We start from the raw sequence: 12,109 nt of genomic DNA on the forward strand, positions 1-12,109 counted from the left end.
TCTGCTCAAAAACAAAGGTTAAAGCAATGAAACAGCAATATCATCTGATAGAAAGTAGAATTCTGAAAGAACATATTGAGAGCTGATAAAATATGTGGCTAATAGGACACATTTGAAGGAAGGACATAAATTGTTCAAGAGAAGTCAAATAGAAACAATATTGTTATGTTATTGAGGAAAAAATAACATTTTTCCTTTTATAAAAACTCGTTCACATTGCTTATTCATTATTTTTTTTTATTATGGCTTATTTGGTTATTTCCATGTGGATACTTTGGACATGTGTGAATGTTTTGTGTCTTCTTTGAAGTGCATCCTGTTATACATTATACGTCTATAGTAGGTAGTGGCAGTAGTAGACAAGTGTAAGTAGAAAGATTGAGTTATAGACATTTGGAGTTAAAATAGCTGCTTCTGAAAACGTAAAGGATTTATTCCCTACAAGTTACTCAAAGATAAATTCAGTATTGCACAGTGATGGAATGACTGAATGTCACAAGAGAGATGCTAAGTCAACAGATATGATCCATCTTTGCCTAAGATATAAAACCTCTGGATGACACTGCATATTTAATTAGGTGTTAATGAGACACAAATAAATAATAAACATTATTATTATTAAGAATTTGATGGACAAGGGGAAGCAGATGTTTGAAAAAAATGAGGCCCACTGGAAGTAGGGAAGGTATGCAGTAACAGAAGCAAATGCTTCTGTATTATTACCTACCACATAGATTTATATTGTGTCACTGTAACAGTGCTCAGCTGTGTCTGAGTGTGCAATCCCAGAACACGTGTGAGTACTCTAATGAGGATGAAGTAAAAGTTCCTCTGATCTCTGTTATGTTGTCTCTGTCGTGTTACAAAAGCAAGCGTCGAACTGCATAAAACACATTCTACTACTTTTCTAGAATTTGTTTAAGGATATTGGTTCAAATCCTTGTAGTGGCATGAAACTTGTTTAATGAATGAGCAGTTATATACCAGGGGACACATTAGGGAGTAAAAAATGTCTTCATTTAAGAATAAGTCCTGGGCAAGTTAAAAATACTGATTTGCATGTTAAGTGACTGGATGAAACCATTTACACATTTACCTAATAGTTCCAGTGCTATAATAGTCTCATAATGAGTAGGTTTCCACATTCTCTTTAATCCAATGGTCATGGACATGTGATCTGAGGATGCCTGAGGTCCTTGAGGTCTTCTCTTTTCCAACTACACATCTGTGTAGAACAGAATTTTCTTTATAGACTTCACCCAAAACATTTGGCAACAGATTTGATGCAGAAGGCAATAGGAGAGTTTAGCAGTCTACTATTAAGCTATTCATTAAAGAAATTCCAAATATGCAAACAATGTCACATACCTACTAAGTTTTCTTATGTTTTTGAAATTATAGTTGCATTTTATTTAAAAATACGTTATTTATGTTAGCTGAGTTTATTTTCATTATTTTTAAATCAATGCATATTTTAAATTATCTAATTTCTAATTTCTAAATCCAGAGAGGTATAAATCACATCAAAAAAATCATTCTTGAGTCTTCAATAATTTTTAAAAGTGTGAATGGCACAAATGGGGCCCGGAGCGAAATAGGTAGAAGATGGTCAATAGAGACCATTCTGGACACCATCATCAGGATGGTGGGATTTCATCATGCTGATATGCCTTATGTGCCTTTCTAGAGTTTTCAACCATGTCTTTCCTTTCTTCTTTTCTTTTCTTGCTTTTTCTTTTCTTTTCTTTTCCTTTCTTTTCTCTCTCTCTCTCTCTCTCTTTTTTATTTTATTTTATTTTTCCAGCTTTACTGAGCTATAACAGTGTCTTTCAATATACTCATTGGGCCTGAGGATCTAGTGGTAGATCTACAATGTCCTAGTTGAGGGGCGCCTTGGTGGCTCAGTTGGTTAAGCATGCCACTTTGGCTCAGGTTATAATCTCACGGTTCTTAGGTTTGAGTTCTGCATTGGGTTCTATGCTGACGGCTCAGAGCCTGGAGCCTACTTTGGATTTTGTGCTTCCTCTCTCTATGCCCCTCTCCACCGCTCTCTCTTTCATTCTCTCTCAAAAATAAACATTAATTAAAAAAAAATAAAATAAAATGTCCCAGTTGGAATCCCTGGTAAGACCAAATCCATACCTCTCACAGTGCATTGAGCTCCCACATCTACTTCACTTATGATCTCAAAGTAGATTGTAATAATTTAAAATTTTAAAGCTTCCCTCAATCCAGTCCTTCTGTAAAATTATTTTTGTCCTCTCTATCTAAATATCTGAAGTTCACTCATTTATCATTTTCCTGATCTACATTCCACTCTAAACAACCTCACTAAAAACTTGTACCAGTTCAAACTAATCTCTGTCTTTCCTAAACACAAAAAGAGTGTGTATTTGGTTGTGTACAATTATTGCTTTGAGCTCCTAATGAAATACAGTTGTATACTGCATTCCTACTGTACTCCAAAGTACTGTACTGTACTTTGTTACTGGTTGTAACAAAACAACAAAACAAAAACAAAGAAAAAACAAACAAAAAAAAACCAGGATTCAGGTCCTAAAAGAATTGATATGATATATTATTTTTGACATTAACATGGGGCCAATCTGGACTACTCTAAATGTATAAGGGACAGGCTAATATTTCAGTATTTCCCCTTTTTATCTTTTTCTGTGTGTGAAAAAAATCTATGAAGGTGTAATGAGTTCTATTTTCCAAATATTCATCTATAAGTAAATAAAATAATTTTACAAATAAACTTATCATTAAAAGTAGATGGATATTAAATATAATAATAAAATAAATTAATTGAAATAATTATTGGAGATATTGCTTTAAAGCTTGTGTTTTGTTTATACAATAGAAAATCATGAGAGAATTTTCAATTTTTCAAATTCATGCTTAAATACTAATACCTACATCATTTTGCCACCTACAGTCTTTCAAAGGACTAGAAGAAGACTTTTTTTTTTTTCCAAATAACCTGTGGTATGAATCTAAAGTGACTATAATTTCTAAAGTTTTTTTATATATCAAGTAATGCAGTCTGTTCTTTTAACTGCCCTTATATCTGCTTTCATGCATTTTGGGATAAAACACTCTGAGTTACAAATATGGAATTAATATTTTAAAAGATGTATTAATCCACAACAATATGGAGTAAATTTTTTAATCCTCTTTCTTGAAACTTTCTTTAACAGGGAGCTAAGATGAACCTCTGCAAAATATTGAAATACAGCATCAGGGTGCATTCATGGCAATACATCAATTGGATTCATTTGAAATTGGAAAATGTGTGTGTTCACTGGAGCATTTAAAATGATGCACAACAGAGGCTAATTTATTAGAACAAAGTCAGACTAAATCTCAATTAGTGGAAAAGACCACAATTAATCCTTTGAGTAGAGTCCTTTGGGTCAGGATAGAACAGACTACATAAATTCTTTACAGTCATACATTTTCCACCCCAAATTTAAAGAAAAGAAAAAACAAACAAACAAACAAACAAAAAACTTGTGCTCTTTGACTCCAATCTCAGTTAATTATTTCAGTTTTAAATACTTCCCCACACAAAATAAATTTTAACTTCTCAAATTTCTACTTGATTTCAAGGTCACCATTTTTATAAGGCACTAAGACATTCTATTAATAATCATTTCACACATCAGTTTCTATTCCCTATGCATTGTTATTCTGAACTCAGTTCAGTCCCCTAAAAGCTAAACAGTTGCAAAGTAAATTTGAAATGCCAATTTTAAATGTTATGTGATCCTTTATGAATGCCTACCATGTGCCATATAATGTTAACATATTAGATTTATACTTGTCCCAAGTACAAATGTGCTGTTTTTAGAACATTTTCTGATAATTAGGAATAGATGTTCTGAGTATTATTTCTGAATTTTCTATATCTCATATGATATTTTTAATTGAACAAAACCCCATAGGAATGCCTATAAGCATGTGGGCATTATTCAGGAAGAAGGAGTGCTGTTAAGAGACTTGAAATTTTAATCAAATGGCTTTGGGGATAGAGATAAGAGAAGAAGGAGGGAAAAACAGAGACTCGGTTCAAAGAATTTTAGTAATTATGGCAGCAATAGATAAAACTTTAAGCTAAAGATAAAACAAAGAAGAGACTTTTCTTTTTTAAGTTTCTCCTGCTTAAGAAGTCAATGAATTTTGAAATTCCAGTAACAATTACATATTAGACTTATCTTTGTACTAAATATTTTGAGGTTTATAAAGTGTGAGTAGATAAAAATAATTTTACATTGCCCTGCATCAAAGGGCCAACATGACTGAAAGTAAACATACATTGACATTAAATATAATCAAAGACATATGCAAAAATTGTAAGGATATATAACTTATTCACGTGTGGTCTTTCTAAAAACATGTAAATCAGAGAAAATCTTTTGAAAAGTAGAGAAGTAATAATTTCTTCTTATATAAGGCATCAAGAGCTGTTGCTCACATATAAAATCTGTTTTATAGATTTTGCTATCCTCCCATCTTACTACTTAATTTAAAGTAGAACTAGGTCCTTATCAAAGTGTACCTGGGTTGGAGACAAACAGATCTCCCTCATTTAACATAAGGGCAGTTCACTCTTCAGTCTCCATAGTATGTTGGCCACATTAATAAAAGATTTACTAAATAATTGTAAAACAAAACACAAATAATAAGATATAATATTTTAACTTTACATATCAATAAAATATAATTTTAACTTTTTAATTAAGCATGGCTATTAGGTATGTGTAAAATAAACTATATAATCAACAGTGAAAAAAAGGTTTATGTTTTCATAGTATCTTTGAATTTTGTTAAACTTTAACAAATATTTAGTTGAGCCAAATGTTACTAAGATTCTAGAACTTTATTTTTTTTATTTAATTAAATTTTGTTTAACGTTTATTCATTTTTTGATAGAGACAGACAGAGCGTGAGTGGGGGAGGGGCAGAAAGAGAGGGAGACACAGAATCCAAAGCAGGCTCCAGGCTCTGAGCCATCAGCACAGAGCCTGACATGGGGCTCAAACCCACAAACCATGAGATCATGACCTGAGCTGAAGTTGGACACCTAACAGACTGAGCCATCCAGGGGCCACTAAGATTCTAGAACTTTAAACAGTATGTTCTAACAATGAAATTTTTTATTAATTTTAAGCATAAGTGTAAAATAATAAATTGTGTAACTTAGCATTGTTATTTAACACAATACTGGAAGTTTCAACCACAGTAAACATTCAATAAAAAGAAACAAAAGGCATCCAAATTGGCAAGGAAGAAATACAGTTCTCACTATTTGCAGGTAACATAGTACTCTATGTAGGAAATCTGAAAGATCCCACCAAAAAACTACTAGAACTGATTGATGAATTCAGTAAAGTTGTGGGATACAGAATCAACACAAGGAAATCTGTTGCATTTCTATACACCAATAATGAAGCAACAGAAAGAGAAATTAAGGAATAAAGAAATCTTATTTTATAAACATTTTGTTTTCCTTTTATCCTTGAAAACATCAAATATTGAGGGATATAGAATTCATGATGATTTTTGTTAACATTGCCATAGATTTTACACCCTTCATTCTGCTTAACTAGAGTCAGTTGGGAGGCACCTAGATGTATATTTACTTTTACAATTTTTTCCTACAAACTTTAATAGAAAAAAATGAACAATTTATAACTTTTATCAAATTTGATTATCATTTAATGAATAAACTGTTATTAACTCATCTTAAGATAACTTTATTCTTATATTTCAGATTCCTATTTTGAAATAAAATTTGGAATATATATGAATAAAATACAAATATATCTGAGGAAGAGAAAAGATGAAGTTCCCTGTTGATGACTGCTAATTAATGTTGAGAGTTGACCGATGAGGTACTTAAAGTTTCATTTAACAATAGTTAGGATTCTCTCTTTTCCCAGGAATCTAAATTCATTTATAAAATTTATAAAAAAGAGCTCACTGGAGGAAAAAAGAAAGACATGTCTAAAACTCTCTATATGACACTATTTATCTTAGTATATATATAATATTATATAATATATAATTATGTATGTAAAATATAATTCTAAAAATATATTTGTTTTGCCTATAATTTACATAGTTTTCTAAATAAAATGACAATTTATTATCTGAAATAAGAGAAGTAGAATATCTTTGAGAATGTTCAAAATCCTCCTTTGCAGAATAATGTGCATGCTGTCTAGGGGAAGGATATATATGGCAGGAGGGAGATAATCTGTTACGAAATAAAAGAGCTAACTGCATTTGAAATAAAGGGATTCAGAAAGGCTTTGCTCAGATAGCATCAATACAATTTGTAACTAACCAAATAAGTAAAAATGAGAAGGAAGAGAAGCAATGACTCTGGAGTTTGAATCCAGAATAACAATACTGAATACCTGAATACCTACAGAGAGAACGTACTTCAGGATAGGAATTATGAGGATAGGCTGTTTTTGAGTATGTTTGTGTGCTTGATTATGTGTTTACTTCCTTGATGTGGATATAGTTTGGGAATATGAATCTGAATCTCAAGAAATAAGAAGTCACCATGGACTCAAATTTAAGAATAAGATACAGAGAAGTTATCTTAGTGAATACATGAATGGATGGAGAAACATATAAAGGTACAAAGAGAAAGAGAATATGCCATCAGTCTGGTTATAGAGAAATATCAGAACGAAATGCACTGATAGAAGCTATTAGATATCTGTAATTTTGAATCAGTATTTATGAGTAAGGGTGAAAAATGGACTAAAATGTAATGAATATTATTTGAAGAATTCTGAGGGGAACATACACAGTAGCAAATCTCAGACAAAGGCTGTCAAATATTGTTATATGGTAAAAGAGGTACATCTGACAGAGAAAACCAATCAATCCTGTGTAAAACAGCAGGACTGGATGCACAAGCTGATACCCAGAGATTCGCTGGACTGTATTCCCAACGAGAGTGAGGAAATTGACCTGATGGAGGTATTTAAGAAGACATGTATTTAGAGAGTTCAACTAGTCAATGACACAGATTATAGGAGAGATTATGTTGATTGGAAGAAGTCCCAGCTGCCCACACGACACAGGCTGCAGATAAGTCTATCAGATTTCTCAAAGAGTTAGAGAGAAGGGAAATGATAAAGCAATAATTTTCAGTCAAATTTTATACCTTCTGAAACTATCATTAAAAAATCGGTTTTGGGGGTGCCTGGGTGGCTCAGTTGGCAACTTCAGCTCAGGTCATGATCTTGCGGTTCATGAGTTTGAAACCCGCTATCTGTGCTGACAGCTCAGAGCCTGGAGCCTGTGTCTTCCTCTCTCTGTTCCTCCCCTGCTTGCACTCTGTCTCTCTCTCTCTCAAAAATAAATAACATTTAAAGAAAGTCATTTTCAGACCTCCCAAGGACTCTAGAGACAGATTACTTTGTTACAATCCCACCCTGGTCACTTGTTAGCGGTATGATCTTGGGCAAATCAGTTTTTCTGTATTTATCTCAAAACCTCATGTATAAAACTTTTAAAAATAAACATAATTGAATTATCAAAGGTAAAATATTTAGTGAAATGCCTAGAAATAGCAATTACTAGATGCATGTGCTATTATTATTGCAGTTTTTATTAAGGGTATTCCTAACATGCCAGATATGCAATGAGCCCAGCAGGGACATTAGTCCCAGATTGGAGCAAGTCAAAAGGCTCAGAGTTCAAAGTGATATTTCTTCAAGAAGAGAAAATTAATAAAACAAAATGAAGAGAAAATTAATAAAATGCCTAAGGTATTGAGAGGACTGACTCAGCTGGGAAAACTATGTATTGCTAAGTACATAAAAAACTAATCAGTGGAAGAAATAATGCAGCTCACTCCAGGATGGAGGTGTCTTGTGCTAGAACATCTTTCTGCTGGGTGCGATGGCATATGTGAAATAACACCTCATGTGGATGTCATACTGTCATCTATGTGCGTCCTCCAACTCAAGCTAAGGAACTATTTGAAAATAATAGTTTGGGAATGTTTTTTCTTATAATACTGCTGTATGCTCTTGAACAACTCCAGTGTTGTGTGGATACATTAATCTCTTTAGACTTGTGCCCTATGAGGTCATCTGAGAAAAGGGGAAAAAAAATAGACTAGACACAAGGAGAGGATGAGGAAAGGGTTCTTCTAATTTATTTCCCAGTGTTTAACAACTATATGCTCCCATGGGAACTCCTGGTAGTAAATGGCTCTGTTTTATCCCCCAAATCTCAAATTGGAAGCCATAACTTTTGTATTACCTAAAAACATAAAATGTTTCAACTTATTGTTAGTTTCTTAAGAACATATATGGTAGAAGGACATGTATGTGTACCACTATATGTCTAATACACACATTTTGCACACAATAAATGCTCAACAATTGCTTTTTAAGTGAATATTGAGGCTATTTCCAATCTAAAATTAACTTCATAACTAAATTCATGATAGGCAGGATCTCTGTTATAAATCCTTTCCATCTCCAAGATCACACAACATTCCATATTGGTTAGTCAGGATGTGGAGTTTCAGTAACAGAAAACCAAATCTAAGTAGTTCAAGGAAAAAACATATCTTGCTGCTAACATATCTGTGAAATGAAAGGGAAAGCTCTTGCTTAAGGCATGACTGGGCCCTGGAGTTCAAAAGATGTCATCAGTTGTCTGTCTTTTTCTGTTCACTTTGATTCACTTTGATTTATATATTTTTAAAATTAATTCTTAGACAGGCCTTTTCCACATGTTGGCCTTAATATCCACTGGCAACCCAAGGATCACCTGGTCCTCAGTCATATCCATTTCAAATTCCATTTCCTCATTCCTAGAACTAATGAAAATCTCACAAAAAGGATTCTTATTTTCTAGCTCTGTATAACCTTTAATACAATCACTGTAGCATTGATTGTATTATTGACTACCCTGTGTCATTTACCTACAAAAAGGACTATAGGACAGCGATAATGTTGACACTCTCAGTTGGGAAAGGACAGTTCTTGAAAAGAAAACCATAATAAGTAGTCAATAAATAATTGAGCTGGGGCCCCTGGGTGGCTCAGTCAGTTAAGCATCTGACTCTTGATTTCAACTCATGTCATGATCTCATGGTTCGTGAGTTGGAGCCCTTTGTGAATTCCAGCCTTGCACTGGGCTCTGAGCTGACAGAGCAAGCTTGCTTGGAATTCTCTCTCTCCTCTCTCTCCTCTCTCTGCCCTTCCCCTGCCCTCTCTCTCTCTCTCTCTCTTTCAAAAATAAGTTAATATTTTTTTAATAATTGATGGAAGTACATTACACAGTCTAATTTTACTTGTAATCTACTATTATTAATAGAATTCAATCACCTATATTTTCATTATGTTTTGTGTTTCTTCCAAGTGAGCATGGGTGTTTTAGATGTCCTCATAACTGACTAGCCACGTTTTAGTGGCTTAAAAAAAAATCATTTGTTCATGATTTTGTGGAAGGACCAGTTAGTCGTTCCTGTCCAGATGGCAGAAAATGGAGTGCTGGAACTGGTGGATCCATTTCTTACACATTTAGTACTTTTGTTCTCTTCCTTTGTATTTCGTCTCATTTCCAAATTTGGGCTTTTGTTTGTTTGTTTTGTTTTTGCTTTTTATTTTTTTCTTAATGGAAAGATAATTGCACTTCCTATAGGGTTTGTAGAATATGCAAATTACTAGGCCATTTAAAGACTGAGCTCACTACTGGTCCAACACCATTACTTCTGCCTTATCTTATTGGTCAGATTCAGGGAGTGATACACACTACTCCACTTCTTGATGAGAGAGAGACAAGTTCACATTTCAGAAGACTATGTGAACAGAAAGACGCTGTTGTGATCTTTTACGAACAGAGGCTGTTGCAGTTGGTAAATGAGATACCTCATTATTTATCCAAGACTTGATATATCAATTTCTATGACAGAGAAAATTATATGGATTCTATTTTGTTAGGAAAATCAAAATTTGAGGACTCATTTATTGTGATTACCATCCAATCAGCAAGAGTAATAACAGCTAATTATTATTTTAACTATCAAAATTATTGATGTGTTTGCTCCCATAAATTTCTTTTGTAAGACAAATAATTAGTGCTCTACATCAAAAGTTCATTACTGATTAACATCATGATACCATATAAGTTTCTTGATTGCCTTTATTTTTTTAATTTTTTTTTTATTTAAAAATTTTTTTCTTACATTTTATTTATTTTTGAGAGAGAGAGAGAGAGAGACAGGGCACATGTTGGGGAGGGGCAGAGAGAGGGAGACACAGAATCCAAAGCAGGCTCCAGGCTCCAAGCTGTCAGCACAGAGCCTGATGTGGGGCCTGGACCCATGAACTGTGAGATCATGACCTGAGCCGAGGTCAGTTGCTTAACTAAGCCACCCAGGCACCCATCTTGATTGCCTTTAAAAGCAGCTGAGATCTCACATTGTGTGATTGGAGGAAGTTCCAATTTCCCTAAAAACAAGTCTCTAAAAATGTACAGATGTGTAACATAAGCTCACAATTTACTTTAAAAAGCATAATATGATATAGATATTCTCTGAACAATAAATACCACAAAAAATGGATTTCACATTATATCCATTAATGTCATTGTCATATGCCAGTATTTAATACATCTCTTATGGAGGGGCTAATATATGATTATATCTGAGGATGGGCTAAATGAGTGATGGGTATTAAGGGGGGCACTTGCTGTGATGAGCACTGGGTATTATATGTAAGTGATAAATCACTAAATTCTACCACTGAAACCAATACTACACTATATGTTAACTATCCTGAATTTAACTAAAAACTTGAAACAAAAAAAAAGAAAAAAAGATTAAATCTGATATGCCATCAAATTCCACCATGATTTCTAAAATAAGATTATTAGTTATTTTTGCCTCTCTTCTTCCCAGAACTTTTAAAATCTGAAATAAAGATGTTACATAAGGAAATAATTTAAAATCCATGTTTAAAGTGCATAAATATTAAGGGCTAGAGAGTTACCATTTATTTTCAGAAAAACCATTTTTAAGCATACACATAAATATTAAGACAATACATACTTTTTTGTCAGTTATACTTACCAGTTTTTCTGAAAGCGATCAAAGTGTTGTCGTGTAGGAATAGAACAATCTGAATATCAAACACTGAATTACACAGGAAGGCTGGTCCTCAGAAATTTGAAAGAAGCTTGGGTGGTCATAGCAGCAATTCTTTCAAGCTTCCATTCACGTAGCAAGTGGATCACAAAAGGGTCTAGAAATGTTTTTAAAACCTGTGACCATTCAGAAAATGAAGAGGAGAGAGAAAATGTTGGTACTGAAAATATTAATAAAATGTAAGATACAAAAATGTACTACTGGTGGTCATTTTCACTTAAAAACTATCCGTTCATATAATTTGAGAGCCTTTACTTCTGATACTTTCCATTCCAAAAGTATTAGAAGGGCCTGTAAATTATTTCAAGATGGTAGGTAGCTGCATATTTCAATTATTCTCTTCCTGACCTTCTACATACATGGTAAGAAAATGTTGGGAGCTAAAGGAATATATTCTATGTTTGACAGGATTCTTACAACACAGAAATAAATATGAATTGTGAATACCCATATCAGTGAATATTTCTCTTTGCATAATAGAACTTATGAGTTATCTTTAAAATTATATGAGTTAAATAGCATACATATAAACATTTTATTTTATGTAGGACTTAATGCATGGATACTTCAAAATATATGAATTTTCAACTTCACCAGAAAATTATTAAATAAAAATAGAAATTTAAATACATTTGTTGATTATCAATTTGGGAAAACATTAAGATGTTGCTATTCAGTGCTATCAAGGAGTTGTTAAGTTCAAGTATGTGCAGTGTGTCTGGAGAGGAATATATCTAGATATATTTGCCAGAAAATATATCAATGTGCTTTGGAAAACTGATGAATCAGGTTTATCACACCTTTTAATCACTTGACTCAGAAATATTGCTGGTTTTGGACTAAAAGATATAAACAAAACTGGACATTACTTTAGGTAAAAATTTCAGTATTTGTAAAAGCAAAACAAATGTATTACTT

General features: G+C 32.9%; 1 long non-coding RNA gene across 1 annotated transcript in view; it reads right to left on the reverse strand.

Moving 5' to 3' along the window:
- Positions 1 to 12,109, reverse strand: part of LOC122199390 — a 122,082-nt gene that overhangs the window by 50,190 nt on the left and 59,783 nt on the right. Inside the window, exon 2 of the long non-coding RNA XR_006193496.1 lies at positions 11,117 to 11,307. This is a non-coding gene — a long non-coding RNA (uncharacterized LOC122199390). The remainder of the gene's footprint in view (positions 1 to 11,116; positions 11,308 to 12,109) is intronic.

Source organism: Panthera leo, chromosome A1 (genome assembly GCF_018350215.1).
Source record: "Panthera leo isolate Ple1 chromosome A1, P.leo_Ple1_pat1.1, whole genome shotgun sequence".
NCBI classification, from domain to species: domain Eukaryota; kingdom Metazoa; phylum Chordata; class Mammalia; order Carnivora; family Felidae; genus Panthera; species Panthera leo.